This window comes from Carcharodon carcharias, chromosome 1 (assembly GCF_017639515.1).
Source record: "Carcharodon carcharias isolate sCarCar2 chromosome 1, sCarCar2.pri, whole genome shotgun sequence".
Classification (NCBI taxonomy): Eukaryota; Metazoa; Chordata; class Chondrichthyes; order Lamniformes; family Lamnidae; genus Carcharodon; species Carcharodon carcharias.
Genome location: NC_054467.1, coordinates 216,064,232 through 216,083,808, shown reverse-complemented (window position 1 = coordinate 216,083,808; position 19,577 = coordinate 216,064,232). Strand labels below are relative to the sequence as shown.

The following is a 19,577-nucleotide window of genomic DNA, read 5'->3' as shown; positions in this document are numbered from 1 at the left end:
AGCTCGGGATGGGCAATAAATACTGTCCCAGCCAGCGAAGCCCACATCCCATGAATGAATAAAAAAGAAAGGTGAGCTTATATCTTCCTATGCTAAACTGATGTTTCTTTACAAAGACAACAACCTGTATTTATATAAAATCAAAATGCTTTGAATGATGGAAATCTAAAACAAAAGCAGGAAATGCTGGAATTACTCAGAAGGTCTGGCAACATCTGTGGAGAGAGAAAAAGAGTTAACTTTTCAGCTTGATCATCTTTCATCTGCTCACGCTACTGACCTGAGATATTAACTCTGTATCTTTCTCCACAGATTCATTTATATTATACCGATAACATAGGTGGTTCATAGATGCATTATCAGAATAAAATAAATGCCAAGGAGTGAGCATAAGTTTGGAAAAAGAGATGGGTTTTTTGAGGCTTTAAAAGGAGGTGGAGAGGCAGCAGGATTCAGGGAGGGAATTTCAGGGTGTGGGGCCTAAGCGGCAGAATTCATGCAGTCAAAGGGGCAGAAAATGCACAAAGCCAGAGGAAGAGGAATAGAAAGTAGAGCAGGTGTTGTAAGCCTGGAGGAGGTAGAGATATGGAGGGGTGAGAACATGAAGAGATATAAACATAAAGATGAGAATATTAAATTTGAGGCATCGGCGGACCAAAAGCCAACATAAGGCCACAAGGAATGTCTTTTTGACAGTAGATTGAATTGTTTAATTGCAATTTCCAATCTCCTTTTACTTTGAAAGAGAATGAAAGTGGACCTTCCAACTCCATCTCAGTTCCAAACAAATACTCATAGTTTGTTGAATACTCCCATTCTGTGGACCTCCCTCTGGCTAGACGCTTCATCTCTCTTCTATTTCCATTTTGCCTTCCTGCACTAATTCAATCAAAATCAAAGCTAACTTCAGGAACAGTATCCCACCTTCTCTTGGGAACTTTGCAGAAAATGGATTTGAACACTTTCTTTAGATCTTCAGATCTAAGCATTTTCCTTCAAATTCTTGCCCATTCCTGCCATTCATTTGCCTTTCATTCTGAGGATTTTGTGTGTCTGCATCTTTCCTGTGTCTTTTTTACCACATTAATTTACTGTTTACATGTCTTATTTTTTAAAACTCTTTCCATTCCCTCACAGATTATCTTTCTACGTCATCCACTGGTTTTAATGTCTGTCTAGTTTATTAAAAACCTGCTTGAAGGCTATTAAACCTATTAAAATAAATTCAAATTCTACCATGTCAAGTTGTGAAGTTGAATTCGATAAATCTGCTAATTTGTGGGCAAGCCCCAGAAATTAACCATGAAAACTGTTTGCTGATTGTTCAAACAGAACTGGTTTGCTAATATTTTTTAGAGAAGGGAAACCAGTCACCTCTAACTGGTTTGGTCTACTTATAACTCATTTTTTGAGGACACCATTGCATTCATCATCCCGACAAAAACAATTGACTCAATAAATCGTGAGCCTGAGTGGATTGTGCTCCATAGATTTGGATGTCCAAGAAACTTCATCACATTCCTGCTTCATGATGATATGACTGAAACTGTCTTTAGTGGGAGGTATGAAACAGGCACCTTCAAAATCTGGACCAGTGTCAATTGAGGCTGTGTAATAGCCCCCACACTATTTACAACATTCATGACAGGGGCTATTTACCTCATGCAAGATGAACTGCTCTCTGGTATGCATATTGAGTCCCACCTAGTTGAAAAACTCTTTAACTTCAGTCACCTCTGTGCCAAAATTAAACTGACCACCATAAATGTACATCATCTACAGTTTGTGGGTGACTGCAATGTCAATTGCTCACTCTGCCCCAGATTTGCAAACCACTCTCGATCTCTTCAATTCTGCAGACAAGAAACTCAGCCTGTCCTTGAACAAAACAAACTCAGGTATCTAGCCATACCAAGTAAACCAAATATTTCACCTCCTGTATTTCGTAGGAGAGGCTCTGGAATATGTTGAGCACTTTCCAAATCTTGGCAGCCATCTCTCCCAGCAAGCTACTATTGATGAAGAAATCCAACACAGGATCAGCTGCGCCAGCTCAGCCTTCTGCAAGGCTGCCAGTGTTTGACTAAAGACCTTCACAAATCAACAAAAGTCTTAGTGTACAGAGCAGGTGGCGCCACCATGCTCCTGTATTGTAGTAAGACCTGGACTGTGCATCATCAACACAAAAGAGTGCCAGAGAAATTCCATCAACAATTCTGTACGCTGCATCCTCCAGATTCAATGGGAGGGCTATCAAACACTAGAGTCCACCTTGAAGCGAGCTCCATATGCACTCAGGCAAAACTCCTGAAATATTAACATCAATGGACTGGACACTGTCCAGATGGCTGAAAAGCATCTCTCCCGCCATGTCCATTTTTTTTCTCAATTCTTAAATGGCCAGTATTCCCCAGGAGGACAAAGAAAATGCCTCAAACACACTCTGAAGCTTTCCTTGAAGCACAGCAGCATTGACATAAATGACTGGGAGGCGCTTGCTACCAATGAGGGGCATGAACAGGGTGGATAGGGATCAGCTGTTCCCCTTAGTTGAAGGGTCAGTCACAAGGGGGCATAAGTTCAAGGTGAGGGGCAGGAGGTTTATGGGGGGATATGAGGAAAAACTTTTTTACCTAGAGGGTGGTGACAGTCCGGAATGCGCTGCCTGGGAGGGTGGTGGAGGCGGGTTGCCTCACATCCTTTAAAATGTACCTGGATGAGCACTTGGCACATTATAACATTCAAGGCTATGAGCCAAGTGCTGGTAAATGGGATTAGGTAGGTAGGTCAGGTGTTTCTCACATGTCAGTGTGGATTCGATGGGCCGAAGGGCCTCTTCTGCACAGTGATTGTGTGAATCGTTCAAAATGGCTACAACTTGCCAATCAAGATGCATAATGCTTTGAGTCACAATGCCTTAATGATGAGACAGAGCAGCGGCACAGAGGAAAGAAAAGGAAGCAAATCCTGTGCTCCAGGTCCTACTACCTCATGGAACATCCTGCCCCATGTGCTCAAAGATCTATGGGTCAATGATTGGCCTGTTCAGTGCCATGAAGACCCATGGCAGAAACTTACGACCCTGAGTAGATATCTTCCTTGAATTGAGAGACAGCCGAGACAACATATAACTTTAGTTCCAACAATGTGCTTGACTCTTAATACACTCAGGGAATGAGAGATGGGCAAAAATCACTCAAATCAAAATCAAAATTTGAAGCCATCACAAGGCCACACAATTCCCCAGCAAGAACAAATAAAGGTTTTCTTTTAATTAACTACTTCTTTATGAGCACAATCAGCAATCCAAATCTTGATTTCTATCTGTAAAATAGAAGCAAAAAACTGCGGATGCTGGAAATCCAAAACAAAAACAAAAATACCTGGAAAAACTCAGCAGGTCTGGCTGCATCTGCGGATAGGAGCACAGTTAACATTTCAAGTCTGAATGACCTTTCAACAGAACTAAGTAAAAATAGAAGAGAGGTGAAATATAAGATTGGGGGGGTGGGTACGGTGGGGCAAGAAGAGCTGGATAGAGGGCCAGTGATAGGTGGAGATAACCAAAAGATGTCACAGACAAAAGGACAAAGAGGTGTTGAAGGTGGTGATATTATCTAAAGGAATGTGCTAATTAAGGGTAGAAAGCAGGATGAGCAAGGTACAGATAGCCCTAATGGGGGTGGGGTGGGGGGAAGGGATCGAAATAGGCTAAAAAGTATAAATAAAACAATGGATGGAAATACACTTAAAAATAATGGAAGTAGGTGGAAAAGAAAAATCTGTATAAATTATTGGAAAAAACAAAAAGGAGGGGGAAAATCGAAAAGAGGTGGGAATGGAGGAGAGAGTTCATGATCTAAAATTGTTGAACTCGATATTCAGTCCAGAAGGCTGTAAAGTGCCTAGTCGGAAGATGAGGTGCTGTTCCTCCAGTTTGTCTTGAGCTTCACTGGAACATTGCAGCAAGCCGAGGACGGACATGTGGGCATGAGAGCAGGGTGGAGTGTTGAAATGGCAAGTGACAGGGAGGTCTGGATAATACTTGCAAACAGACCAAAGGTGTTCTGCAAAGCGGTCACCCAGTCTGCGTTTGGTCTCTCCAATGTAGAGGAAACCGCATTGGGAGCAATGAATGCAGTAGACTGAGTTGAGGGAAGTGCAAGTGAAATGCTGCTTCACTTGAAAGGAGTGTTTGGGCCCTTGGACAATGAGGAGAAGGGAAGTAAAGGGGCAGGTGTTGCACCTTCTGCAGTTGCATGGGAAGGTGCCGTGGGAGGGGGTTGAGGTGTAGGGGGTGATGGAGGAGTGGACCAGGGTGTCCTGGAGGGAATGATCCCTACGGAATGCCGCCGGTGGGGGGTGAAGGGAAGATGTGTTTGGTGGTGGTATCATGCTGGAGTTGGCGGAAATGGTGGAGGATGATCCTTTGAATGCGGAGGCTGGTGGGGTGATAAGTGAGGACAAGGGGGACCCTATCATGTTTCTGGGAGGGAGAAGAAGGTGTGAGGGCGGATGCGAGGGAGATGGGCTGGACACAATTGAGGGCCCTGTCAACCACTGTGGCTGGAAAACCTCGGTTAAGGAAGAAGGAGGACGTGTCAGAGGAACTGTTTTTGAAAGTGGCAAGAACAGCAGTCCAAGGAGTGTGGATTTCAACTGAAGTTCCATCCCTCATGTTTCGAACCCACCCAGGATTACAGGTATCTCCGGGACATACAATGCACCTCGGGCTGCTGTTCTCGTCACATTCTGAGATCCACACTCAGTGCCATGCACCGTCATCATTTTCACATGGTCCATCTCTGACACTTCCCTTCCCTTCCTTGACCTTTCTGTCTCAATTTCTGGTGATAGACTGTCCACCAATATTCATTACAAGCCTACCGACTCCCACAGCTACCTCGACTACAGCTCCTCACACCCCGCTTCCTGTAAGGACACCATCCCATTCTCTCAATTCCTTCGCCTCCGTCACATCTGTTCTGATGATGCCACTTTCAAAAACAGTTCCTCTGACATGTCATCCTTCTCCCTTAACCGAGGTTTTCCACCCACGGTGGTTGACAGGCCCCTCAACTGTGTCCGGCCCATCTCCCGCGCATCCGCCCTCTCACCTTCTTCTCCCCCTTGTCCTCACTTATCACCCCACCAGCCTCCGCATTCAAAGGATCATCCTCTGCCATTTCTGCCAACTCCAGCATGATGCCACCACCAAACACATCTTCCCTTCACCTCCCACACCACCCCCCCCCCCCCCCCCCCCCACACCACCCGGCAGCATTCTGCAGGGATCGTTCCCTCCCAGACACCCTGGTCCACTCCTCCATTACCCCCTACACCTCAACCCCGTCCCTCGGCACCTTCCCGTGCAACTGCAGAAGGTGCAACACCTGCCCCTTTACTTCCCCTCTCCTCAACATCCAAGGGCCCAAACACTCCTTTCAAGTGAAGCAGCATTTCACTTGCACTTCCCTCAACTTAGTCTACTGCATTCGTTGCTCCCAATGTGGTTTCCCCTACATTGGAGAGACCAAAAACAGACTGGGTGACCGCTTTGCAGAACACCTTTGGTCTGTCTGCAAGCATTACCCAGACCTCCCTGTCGCTTGCCATTTCAACACTCCACCCTGCTCTCATGCCCACATATCCGTCCTAGGCTTGCTGCATTGTTCCAGTGAAGCTCAACGCAGACTGGAGGAACAGCACCTCATCTTCCGACTAGGCACTTTGCAGCCTTCTGGCCTAAATATAGAGTTCAACAATTTTAGATCATGAACTCTCTCCTCCATCCCCGCCCCCTTTCTGATTTTCCCCCTCCTTTTTGTTTTTTCCAATAATTTATATAGATTTTTCTTTTCCACCTACTTCCATTATTTTTAAGTGTATTTCCATCCATTGTTTTATTTGTACCTTTTCGCCTATTTCAATCCCTTCCCCCACTAGGGCTATCTGTACCTTGCTCGTCCTGCTTTCTACCCTTAATTAGCACATTCCTTTAGATAATATCACCACCTTCAACACCTTTTTGTCCTTTTGTCTGTGATATCTTTTGGCTATCTCCACCTATCACTGTACCTCTATCCAGCTCTTCTTGTCCCACCACCCCCCACCCACCCCCCCACAAACCTGCTTATATTTCACCTCTCTTCTATTTTTACTTAGTTCTGTTGAAGGGTCATTCAGACTCAAAACATTAACTGTGCTGCTATTCACAGATGCTGCCAGACCTGCTGAGTTTTTCCAGGTATTTTTGATTTTGTTTTGGATTTCCAGCATCCTCAGTTTTTTGCTTTTATTTTATTATAATTTAACTGAAATTGTTTTCAAAAACACATCAGAAATGCCAAATGCAATTGTTAATTTGAAAAGTATTGTTAATGTAAAAAACTCATTTATCAATAAAAGATGCATTTAATTTATTGTTTAATTGCATTTTATTTCAGAGACATAAAAAAATTTCACATGTCTTTGAAGGCATACAGTATACAGATCAACACTAAATTATTGGTCTGAGTCAGCAAATGGAGATTCACACCAAATGCCAAAGGATGATTAACAACAAAAAAATCTACCTCTGTCAATAGCCAATAGAATATCTATCAATAGAATAGTCAGTGCCTAAATTCCAATCACTTAAACAAAAATAATTGTGACATTAGCTTTCAATGATCAGCATAAAATAAATTTTCACTGCCTAGCCAATTCATACAAACTTAAATGAATAATGAAACATATATTTTTGTATCCTGTATGCATATTACAGCATTAAGATAATTTAACACTGCTGCAGAGTAGGCACAGTGCACACTTATGTCTGCCAAGCTCTGGTTGTTACACCTTCAACTCAGTTTCTCAGACTATCATTGCTGTAATATCAATTCAATAAGGATGTTGTAATCGTCCACAGTGAAACACATTATTTTGAAGAATATAAACATGTAAGTTCCTGATCGTATCTGTTGTTTTGTAAGTAAGTGTAGAGTGAAGGCAGACAATTTCCTGGCAGAGAAAAGAAACAGTGAAAACACTGGGAATGATATTGAAATATTGGTGAAAGTCTGGGAGTGCATATTTCTGAATTATAGCAGTAATCTTAAAAAATATAAAGAATCCTTGGTTTTGTTCCTGGTGAAGCAGACCAGGTGGCAGAATAGCAAATGTTTTTTTGTTGTAGTTATATTTTTTACCTAGAAATGTGTTTTGCTATTACAGCACATTACAGAAAATAAAGCACTTGCAAGATTTACTTGATAATTCAAAGTCCACAATATTTCAACCTTTGTTTTGGGTGAAGGAACTCAAATTATATGTTATAGAGTTAATTATTTGAAATAAATTCAATTAATATTCATATCATAATGCAAAATAGCCAAAAGAGTTCTATCTTGTGCTTGATCATTTAAAATGTTATCATTTACTATGTAGATAAAGTAAACAAATGGCTGAAGTGACCAAGAGTTATCTATTTAAAGCAATGTTAGACAAAAGGATTGATTTTCTTTGGTCTATAGTTGGTTACATTGAAGTTTTCTACATAAAAGTTAATGGGGTAGATACAATAGCTGGTACATTTCACTGGCTCAGTAAAAGACAATCTGGTCTTGTGAAGTCATTGTTGAAGAATGCTTAATTTGTAAACATGTCTTTTCTAGCTATATTATCTCTTAAAATGGTTAGTCTAATTGCCCACATTTTAACTGTATTAGTAGTAAGGTATTTAAGATAAAATATCATTCACTTAAATTGCAGGAGATTCTTAGGAAACTTTGTCTTTGACTGAATGACACCTTCTACACGTCATATATTTCCGTTTTGAGGATGATACGTTTGCTATATTTAAATCTGCAGCTGCATGTAGCAATTTCCTTACATGTCTTAATGGGCTCCATCCTGCGCTCAAATTCACCTATGAAATGGAACAGTCAAATGAACTCCCTTTCCTTGACGTACTAATTGAGAAATCTGCCAGAGGATTCTCTACCACGGTCTACTGCAAGCCTACCTTCACTGGTCAGTATATGCATTGGGTTTCTTACATTTCCACACGCAATAAGATCGGTCTTATCGGCAACCTTGTAAATAGGGTCCAAGCCATTTGCTCACCATGCAAGCTTGATGCTGAAACAGGGCGCATCAAAGGCATCCTGCAGGATAATGGCTATCCTGATCATATCATTTCGTGCTGTATATCACACAAATTCATGAATGGACCTAAGGCCATCACTTTCGGACCTGAAAATGCCTAGTCCACCTCAGATTATACTGGTAGGGCAAGGTATCTCAAAAATTTGAGCAACAGGTGAAGCTAGCTGTTTCAAGCTGCCTCTATGCAGTAGCAACACAACTGGTATTCGCCACTGACAGGATGCTGCCATCAAGCCAAAAAGGCGTTCTGCATATCACACAAATGAGTAATGTGATACATAAATTTCAGTGTCAGTATGATGCCAAGTATGTAGGCCTGTACATCCCAAAGACTGGTGGATCATATCAAACAGCATGTCTCAGCCACTGTTCACAACAGGCAGTGTACAGACCTTACCCAACCAGCCTGTGCTTGCAAAACTCAAAACACAGTGTCCAACATTAGATGTGATTCCGCAATTGGACAAAATGTGCTAAATAATCTTCAATGTGCTAGGAATTATGCTGACAACGAAATTAAGATTGTCAGCTGAGCACACAATGTGACGTATTTGCGTGTACTGGAAGCTCCATACATTAATACACAGGGCACTATTCTTTGCAGACAGAAAGAACATGTACACACATTATGCCTGTTTCAGCTAAACAAAATAAGTGACTGTCATTCATTGACTCTTTTCTCAGGGCAATGCCTTGACCAATCAGGGTCAAGCTGCCTGGTTTAAATTTCAAACAATGCTTGGCAGTTAACTGTCAGTCATTATCAGTGTTGCATTCTTCATGGCAATGCCACTTGCCAACGAATCAACACTCTTCTCATACAGTATAAATTGTTGTTTTCCCCCTTGTATTGGTATTCTTGCGAGTGTCCTGATGAGTGCAAGACAAAAAGCTTAGACATGTCTCTTTTTTCAGCAAACTTTAAAGAGTGTTTTGGCATATCAATGGAAAGGTTACGGAAGTTTTTGGAAAGGGATTATGAAAAATGAAGATGACAAAAAGTATCTTGGTGACACTGGCATCAAAACATTACATAAAATGTTTGGTATTCAATGCACCAATCAACCTCTACTTTATGATGGAAAGAATATCATTTTGAGGATCATGAACTGAAAAGCTAATTACTCATGAACTAGAGAGCATCAAAGCAACTGGAAAATGGAAAAATAACTATTAAGCAAAAGCAAAGTCTCTTTGAAGTAATAGTGATCAGGTGCTGCTGTAAAGGTAGATTATGATGCAAGTTTCATGAGGCTGAGTTCATGAGCAATTAGCGAAATCAATGGGATGTGTGAGAACATGATATTGAGTTGCTATGTAGCCCAACAGGTTCTGTAAGGATTCACTTGTACTATGTTTGGGATAAATGATAGGCTGTGCTGCTTCGTATTTAAGTATTTAATGAACCAATTGAATGTAAGGAAGTTGATTTTGACTCCCTTGCCCAACTATGGTGAGGTAGCTGATGTAGATAATAATAATGTCAATTTCCCTCAAAAAATGATCGAGATGAGTGGTCAGGAATGACAGAAGACTGGTGTCAGAAACAAGCAACTTGTTATAAAACTGGTGAATAAGATTTTGATTGAAACCCAGACATGTTCTGTATTCCAGAGTGTTGTTGTGGTTTCGATTCACAAAAAAGCAAGTCCTAGTGAGCTTGAAAACCATTGAGAAATCTACTAATACCAGAAGCTCTGAAGGTGGTCCCTCGAGTTGATGTGGCGCATATGTAAAGAAAGTTTGGGAACCATGTAGAGCCAACTAAAAAGAATAGATTTAAATTAGCTTTCACTAATGATGTGTCGGACAGTTGTGGTTTAATCTGAAACCCGAGAAAGCCTATTTGCATTGTTTGTATTAGAACCATTGAACCATAGAAAAGTTACGATGCAGAAAGAGGTCATTCAGCTCATCATGTCTGTGCTGGCCAAAAAGAGAAAAAAACACTCATTTTAATCCCACTTTCCATCATCTGGTCCGTTGCCGTGCAGGTTACAGCACTTCAGGTGCAGATCCAGGTACCTTTTCAATGAGTTGAGTGTTTCAGCCTCAACCACCAGCTTAGGCAGTGAATTCCAGTCGTCCACTGCCCTCTGGGTGAAAATGTTTTTCCTCACGCCCCCTCTAATCCTTCTACCAATCACCTTAAATCTATGCCCCCTGGTAATTGACCCCTCAGCTAAGGGAAACAAGTCTTCCCTGTCTACCCTATCTAGGCCCTCATAATTTTGTACCCCTAGGTTAGGTCACCCTTTAGCCTCTGTTCTAAGGAAAACAACCCTAGCCTATCCAGTCTCTCCTCATAGCTGCAATTTTCAAGCCCTGGAAATATTCTTGTCAATCTGCTTTGCACTCTCTCCAGAGCAATTATGTCTTTCCTGTAATGTAGTGACTAGAACTGTACATGAAATTACTGCTGTGGCCTATCATGAAGTTATTAATGTATATAATATTATTGGAAAATATTTTTCTTTCAAAATAGAGATTTAGTCTGTGGGTGTGTCTTAGTTGGATTAAAGTCTGCTAATCTGGGTGCATTGATGTGTACTAGTTTTGAGATGTAAACAGACTGGTAGAGTGCATTTCCATTTTTTGAATAGAGCATTCAAGAAGTGGGGTGAATTCTGGCACCTAGCTAGCAGAGACCAAGCAATATGTTTATATTACTAATAAAATTGGTACAATGAAAGGGGTTTTATTTTTAGAGAGATGGTGTTCAAAGTGGCTGGTGATACATTGAGAATTTACATTCAATGGGCTGTGCTAGGTATAACAAGACAACCATTTTGTGTGTGCAGATGAGAGGCAATGTGAGATCAAAAGCAGCTGTAAGCCTCCAACTGTCTCCACAGGAACCAAGGTGAAAAGAACCTCATTTTGGATTCATAAGGTGAAAATGCTTCGCCTGGTACCTGGTTAAGTCTATCGGTTGCTGTTGGCTTAATGGAGATTAGTTTGGGAAATTGATAAAAGTAATGATTGTGGTAATTTGTAGCCGTGTATATATATTTAACCTGTGTAAATTAATAAAATGTTTCATTTAGTTTAATGTAAAACCTCGAAAACTGGTGGTCTGATTCCTGAATTTAGAGTCGCATCTCAAACATAACACTTAAAATTATAGGTTATGACAGTTGTTTACAGTTTCCCTGTGGGATTTTTAAAAAATAACTCAGCTTTCCCAACTGTTTGGTCATAACAGGCCTAACTAGCGTTTTATACAGTTCCATCATTACATCCCTGCTTTTGTATTCAATACCTCACCCAATAAAGGAAAGCATTCTATACGTTTTCTTGTCCACCTGTCCTGCCACCTTCAACGACCTGTGGGCATGCACTCCAAGGTCTCTGACTTCCTCAATTCCTCTCAATAACTTCCCATGTATTGAGTATTCCATTGCCTTGTTTGCCCTTACAAAATGCATTACCTCAATTTTCTGGATTGAATTCCATTTGCCACTTCTCTGCCCACTCAACCCAACCATTGATGTCAATCTGGAGTTGACAGCTATCCTCTTCACTATCTACGAAACAGCCAATTTTTGTATCATCTGCACATTTCCCAATCATGCCTCCCATATTTAAATCTAAATCATTCATATACACAACAAACAGCAAGAGCCCCAACACTGAGCCCTGTGGACCATAATTGAAAACCATTTTCCATTCGCAAAAACAAAGACCATTACCCTTTGTTTCCTTTCACTGAGCCAATTTTGGATCCAACCTGCCATCTTCCCCTGTATCCCATGAGATTTCATTTTCCTGACCAGTCTGTCATGTGAGACCTTGTCAAATCTCTTACTGAAATCCATGTAGACAACATACATTGCACGACCCTCATCAATCCTCCTTGTTACTTCCGCAAAAATTTCTATTAAGTTAGTAACAAAACCTGCTGACTATCCCTGATCAATCTGTGCTTTTCTAAGTGACAGTTTATCCTGTTGTTCTTTGACCAAATATCTCATGTGGCCTTTTATACAGCTGAAGGCAATGGGAATACACAGAAAATTAACTTGAATGTTATTTGGAATGTATACTCTAGCTCCAAGAAATGCCTAATGTTATTGAAGACTCACAGGACTTTTGAAAGAAGTATGGTTCCCCATGCAATGTCACTGATTCTGTTCATTGGTTTCATCACTGATGTGTTAGTTGATATTGCAAGGCACAAACTTGAGATGCCTGTTGTAGGCATTTCTGAAAAATGCTAATTCAAAAGCAAAGTACTGAAGATACTGGAAATCTGAAATAAAAACAAAATTTTATGGCAGCATCTATGGATAGAAACTGAGTTAATCTGTTTTCCCCTTAAAGGTGCTGCTAGGCTAGCATTTTCTGTTCTGAACCCTAGTAATTATGGATTTCCAGATGAAGAAGTGGAGGAAGGTGCGTTGGGCTCACTTAAAAACAATGTTAACTGTAAGGTCATTCTGAATGGATGCATGGCCTCACTGATCCTTAATTATCAGTGACCTGAAGTCTCGTAACCTCCAGGACAATGGGCCAAGTGTTGGAAAATGGAATTAGGCTGGGTGGTTCGTTTTTAGGCTGACTCAGGCAGGATGGGCAGAGTGGCCATTTGTGTCATAAATTTTTCTACATTTTCTAAATGTTCCAGAGATCTGAAAAGGAGGAATGTGGAGGGATGTGGGGAGAGGGTGGGGAGTTACAGTATGTGAATTGCTCCTTATGAGAGCCAGCCTGCTCACGATGGGCTAAAAGGCCTTCCTCAGTGCTGTAATAATTCGATGATTCTATAACGTTGAAAATCACGCTTTCAGTTGGGTAGGAACTGCAGAAAGCCAACGGTTAGTTTTTCTGGGTCAAGGTACTTCAGCCCAAATCACAGGCCAGTTTGACACTGTACCCCCACCCAACCCAAATAAGAGGAATAAATGTGTTCTGGGACAAATGTGTTTGCATCAGTAAAACAGCACCACAGCAGTCCGGAGAACAGGAGAATTGAGTGGGTCTTGCAACACTAATACAAAAGCATAAATACTGCAGATGCTGGAAATTTTAAAAATAAAAACACAACATGCTGGAAGCACTCAGCAAGTCAGGCAGCATGGGTGGAGAGAGAAACAGAGCCAAGGGGCACTGCGGGTCTGCTTTTGATGAAGCGTTGCACACCTGAAGCGTTGACTCCAGTTTCTCTCTCTCCCTTCGCAGATGCTGTTGGACCTGCTAAGTGTTGCCAAGCAATTTTACGAACATATGAATTAGGAGCAGGAGTAGGCCATTCGGCTCCTTGTGCCTGCTCTGCCATTCAATAAGATCATGGCTGAATGACTGTGGCCTCAACTCCACATTCCACTTACCCCCGATAACTTTGACTCCCTTTTTAGTCAATCTATCTTAAAAATATTCATTGACCCTGCCTCCACCACTCTTTGGGGAAGTGAATTCCAAAGATTCACAACCCTCTGAGAGAAAAATATTCTTCTCATCTCCATTCTAAATGGGAGACCTCTTATTTTCAAACTGTGTCCCCCAGTTCTAGTCTCTCCCATAAGAGGAAACATCCTTTCAGCATCCATCCTGTCAAGTCTGATCTTAAATGTTTCAATAGGATCACCTCTCAATCTTCTAAAAGCCATTGGATACAGGCCCAGCTTGTCCAATCATTCTTCATAACATAACTCCCCATCCCAGGTATCAATTGAGTAAACATTCTCTGAACTGCTTCTAACACATTTATATGCTTTCTTAAATAAGGAGATCAAAACTGTACACTGTACTCTACATGTGGTCACACCAATGCCCTGTACAACTGTAGCAAACCATCCATGCTTTTATATTCCATTCTCCTTACAATAAACAACAGCATTCCATTTGCCTTCATAATCACTTGCTGTACCTGCATGCTAACTTTTCCTGATTCATATACCAGAACACCCAGATCCCTCTGTACTTCAGAGTTATGCAATCCCTCTCCATTTAAATAGAATGCTGCTTTTCTATTCTTCCTGCCAAAGTGGACACTTTCACATTTTCCTACATTATACTCCATCTGCCAAATTCTTGTCCACTTACTTAACCCACTCACTTGCAGACCTCTTATGCCCTCTTCACAACTTACTTTCCTGCCTGTTTGTGTGTCATCAGCAAATTTAGCAAACATACATGCAGACCCTTCATCCAAGTTATTGATGTAAATTGTAAATAGTTGAGCCCCCCCAGCACTGATACCTGTGCAACTCCACTGGTTACATCTTGCCAATCCGAAAAAGGCCCATTTCTTCCTACTCTCTGCTTCCTGTTGGCTAACCAATCCTCTATCCATGCTAATAATAGACCAAGGGGAGGTGGTGGTATAGTAGCATTATCACTGGGCTAGTACTCAAGATACCCAGTCTAATCCCCAGGGGATCTGGGTTCAAATCTGACCACAGGAGATGGTGAATTTGATTTCAATAGAAAAAATGTGGTACTAAAAGTCTAATAATAAAACCATTGTTGTAAAAACCCATCTAGTTCATTAATGTCCATTAGGAAATCTGCTGTCTAGCCTGCATGTGACTCCTAACCCACAGCAATGTGGTTGACTCTTAAATGGCCTAGCAAGCCACTCAGCTCTCAAGGGAAATTAGGGATGGCCCAGCTAGTGATGCCCACATCCCATGAATGAATAAAAAACATATTGTATGGCTGTGAGCTCTTACTTTGCACAGTAACCTTTGACGTGCCACCTTGTCAATTTTTTCTGTTTTTACTTGAGGAGGTCTCGAGTGGGGATTGAAATATGAATGTTTTGTACAGTTGCATGAATTGCCAGTGGGAGCAGTGAAGTAATTTCATCCACAGAGAATCATCCACTGCAGAGTTTGTTGGGGGGGGGGGGGAGGAGTAATGAGAGGTTGCTGCAGGTGGCGCTGCCGGAGGAGTTGGACAAGCGGCAGGGCTGGGCGGAGCCGAGTGAGTGCAGCTGTTGCCGGTGAAGCAGTGTCAGAGCTGGAGCCTGCGGCTGCAATATGGAGTGAAATTAGAAGGGAAATAATAAGCAGACGTGGAAGGTAAGCGACCACGGGTAATCGGCAGTGAAGTGAACCTTTAGAGTTACCCGCATTCTGTCTCTGACAGTGTTTTTAAAACTATTTAAATAACATCGAGAAATGCAGCTGCTAACAGATTTCATTCAGGCCTTTAATCGTGTAGCCTTTACTGTTACAGAAGTAATTGCGCTTTTTGGGAACACAACTTACCTCTGCTGCTTTTGCTTTTGTAAACATTTTTTGCCGTGCTGATCTTCCCATTTCCCCCCAATCGCTTAAAGGAAAACCTGTTTATTATTTACTGCTGCCTTGTGGCCTTGATGACTGATCAGCCCTGGTTATAACGATGGGATTTTGGTACAAAGTATCTGATGTCAAAAAGTGTTTATTTGCTACATGTTCAGTCAGCTGATAATGCATTTTTTTTTACAAAAAGTAATAAATCAGGTTTTGACGCACAGTATATGCGAACCTCCAGTTGAAGGCTGAAATTCTCCAAGGCTTTTTAAATTCGTCCAAACCTGCTCCGTTTGAGGAAGTCGTAATTTTATGTGTTTTAACTTGGTTTGCGTGCTGACCTCTAGTCTCTGTCCCTTGTGTCTTGGATTCACACTGGTATTGGCGGAAGCTGATATTGATCCCTATAAATGATTACCAACACCGTCTTAAAGAGGACAATGATTCCCTCCACCCCCTGATGATTTGTCGTTTGTAGCTTGGTGTGGGTTTGGAGTTGTGATTCTAAAGCTTTGGAGGAAAACTGTGATGTAGGTGTGATTAATATTAATGTCAGGGGATATGCTAAAACTTTGATTTGGTTTTGATGACTTGGCATGTTGCAAATTTCTATGGGCTGCTCTGGTCTGTAATCCTCGCTGCATTGTTGGATGGAATCTCAGCAGTTTGCCACATTATGACCATTTTAGATTGCACCTCCACCAATGCCAATCAGCTGCCTGTCCTCATAATTGCGGCTGATTTATAACATTGAGGAAAGAGGGGAAGTAAGAGGAAAAGTAAAATTTAAAAGGAATGCAGCTTTAGTTTTGTGACTGTTATTTAAAGTTGTAGCTTGGAGATCTTTTTCAGCAGCAAAATAAGGGAGGCGATGGCGTAGTGGTATTGTCGCTGGACTGGTGATCCAGAGACCTGGGTTCGAATTCAATAAAAGTCTGGAAATAAAAGTCTAATGATGACCATGAAACCATTGTCAATTGTTGTAAAAACCCATCAAAGGACTAATGTCCCTATAGGGAAGGAAATCTGCCATCCTTACCTTATCTGCCTTACATGTGACTCCAGACCCACGACAATGTGGCTGACTCTTAAATGCCATCTGAAATGGCCTAGCAAGCCATTTGTAACAAGCTGCTACGAAGTCACAAAAAAGGAATGAAACCGGACGGACCACCCGGCATCGACCTAGGCACCAGAAACGACAATGACAATCGCAGCCCTGTTGACCCTGCAAAGTCCTCCTTACTAACATCTGGGGCTAGTGCCAAAATTAGGAGAGCTGTCTCCGGACTAGTCCAGCAACAGCCTGACATAGTGATCCTCATGGAATCATACTTACAGATAATGTCCCAGACACCGTCCCCATCCCTGGGTATGTCCTGTCCCACCGGCAGGGGAGACCCAGCAGAGGTGGCAGCACAGTTGTATACAGTTGGGAGGGAGTTGGCTGGGAGTCTTCAACATCGACTCTGGACCCCATGAAGTGTTATGGCATCAGGTCAAACATGGGCAAAGAAACCTCCTGCTGATTACCACATACCACCCTTCCTCAGTTGATGAATCAGTGCTCCTCCATGTTGAACATCACATGGAGGAAGCACTGAGAATGGCAAGTGTGCAGAATATTTTCTGGATGGGGGAACTTCAATGCCCATCGCCAAGAGTGGCTCAATAGCACCATTACTGACCAAGCTGGCCAAGTCCTAAATGACATAGCTGCTAGACTGGGTCTGCGGCAAGTGGTGAGGGAACAAACAAAAGGGAAAAACGTACTTGACCTCATCTTCATCAACCTGCCTGCTGCATGCATCTGTCCATGACAGTGTCAGTAGGAGTGACCGCCGCACAGGTTTTGTGGAGATGAAGTACCGGTTTCACATTGAGGATTCTCTCCATTGTGCTAAATGGGTTAGATTTTGAACATATCAAGACTAAGCATCCATGAGGCGCTGTGGGCCATCAGCAGCAGCAGAATTGTACTTAAACATAATCTGTAACCTCATGGCCTGGCATATCCCCCACTCTACCATTACGATCAATCCAGGGGATCAACCCTGGTTCAATGAAGAGGGCAGGAGGGGATACCAGCAGCAGCACCAGGCATACCTTAAAATGAGGTGTCAACCTGTTGAGGCTATAATACAGGACTAGCGCACCAAACAGCATAAGCAGCAAGTGATAGGCAGTGCTAAGTGATCCCACAACCAATGGATCAGATCTAAGCTCTGCAGTCCTGCCGCATCAGGTTGTGAATGGTGGTGGACAATTAAACATCTCACTGGAAGAGAAGGCTCCACACATCCTCATCCTCAATGATGGAGAAGCCCAGCACATCAGTGCAAAAGATAAGGCTGCAATCTTCAGACAGAAGTGCTGAGTGGATGATCCAACTTGGCTTCCTCTGGAGGTCCCCAGCATCACAGATGCCAGTCTTCAACCAATTCGATTCACTCCACGTGATGTCAAGAAATGGCTGAAGGCATTGGATTCTGCAAAGGCTATGGGCCCTGACAATTATCCGGCAATAGTACTTAAGACGTGTGCTTCAGAACTTGCAGCGCCCCTAGCCAAGCTGTTCCAGTACAGCTACAACACTGGCATCTACCCGGCTCTGTGAAAAATTGCCCAGGTATTTCCTGTACACAAAAAGCAGAACAAATCCAACCCGGACAATTACCACCCCATCAGTCTCCTCTCCATTCTCAGTAAAGTAATGGAAGGGGTCATCAATAGTGCTATTAAACGGCACTTGCTTCGCAAAAACTGCTCACTGACATCTTGTTTTGGTTTAGCCAGGGCCACTCAGCTCCTGACCTCATTACAGCCTTGGTTCAAACATGGACAAAAGAGCTCAACACCCGAGGAGAAGTGAGAGTGACTGCCCTTGACATCAAGGCAGCATTTGACAGAGTGTGGCATCAAGGAGCCCTCACAAAACTGGAGCCAATGGGAATCAGGGGGAAAGCTCTCTGCTGGTTGTAGTCATACCTAGCAAAAAGGAAGATACTTATGGCTGTTGGAGGTCAGCCATCTCAGCTCCTGCACATAACTGTAGGAGTTTCTCAGGGTAGTGTCCTCAGCCCAACCATCTTCAGCTGCTTCATCAATGACCATCCTTCCATCATAAGGTCAGAAGTGGGGATGTTCGCGAATGATTGTGCACTGTTCAGCACCGTTCGCGACGACTCAAGTACTGAAGCATTCTATGTCCAAATGCAACAAGACCTGGACAATATCCAGGCTTGGACTGACAAGTGACAAGTAACAGTCGTACCACACAAATGTCAGGCAATGACCATCTCCAACAAGAGAGAATCCAACCATCACCCCTTAATGTTCAATGGCATTACCGTCACTGAATCCCCCATTTTCAACATCCTGGGGGTTACCATTAAATAGAAACTGAACTGGACCAGCCATATAAACACTGTGACTATAAAAGCAGGTCAGAGGCTTTGGATAATGTGATGAGTAACCCACCTCCTGACTCCCAAAAGTCTGTCTACCATATACAAGGCACAAGTCAGGAGTGTGATGGAATACTCCCCACTTACCTGGATGAGTGCAACTCCCACAACATTAAAGAAGCTTGACACCATCCAGGACAAAGCAGCCCATTTGATTGGCACCACATCCACAAACATTCACTCACTCTGCCACCATAGCAGGAGTATGTACCATCTACATTGCAGGAATTCACCAAGGCTACTTTGACAGCACCTTCCAAACCCACGACCACTACCATCTAGGACAAGGGCAGCAGATAGATATGAACACCACCACCTGGAAGTTCCTCTCCAAGTCACTCACCATCCTGACTTGGAAATATATCACTGCTCCTTCACTGTCACTGGGTCAAAATCCTGGAACTCCCTTCCTAACAGCACTGTGGGTGCACCTACACCAGATGGACTGGCGGTTCAAGAAGGCAGCTCACCACCACCTTCTCAAGGGCAACTAGGGATGGGCAATAAATGCTGGCCCAGCCAGTAAAGCCCACATCCTGTGAATGAATAAAAAAAATGCTAGAGCATTGTCAGCCAAGAAGATATCTTTTGAGTGTTTTTTACTGCCTTGACTGACACTGCATCAGCCTGTTACCAGGCTTGGTTCAGGTCTTTCATTCTTTCATTGGTGTTCTGGCAGCTTGATCCCACACAACCATCAGTCAGTTGCTCTACCTTGAAA

General features: G+C 42.6%; 1 protein-coding gene across 5 annotated transcripts in view; it reads left to right on the top strand.

Annotated features, from left to right (window-relative positions):
• Nucleotides 1-15,072: 15,072 nt before the first annotated feature.
• The window catches only part of LOC121280757 (WD repeat-containing protein 7), a 767,874-nt gene continuing 763,369 nt past the window's right edge, over nt 15,073-19,577 (top strand). For 4 of the 5 annotated variants that reach the window (XM_041192931.1, XM_041192938.1, XM_041192948.1 and 1 more), the window contains exon 1: nt 15,084-15,173. The gene's annotated coding sequence lies outside the window, so the exon portion shown is untranslated. Of the gene's footprint in view, nt 15,174-19,577 lie in introns of all 5 variants that reach the window. The other variant, XM_041192924.1, reaches the window with a different exon arrangement.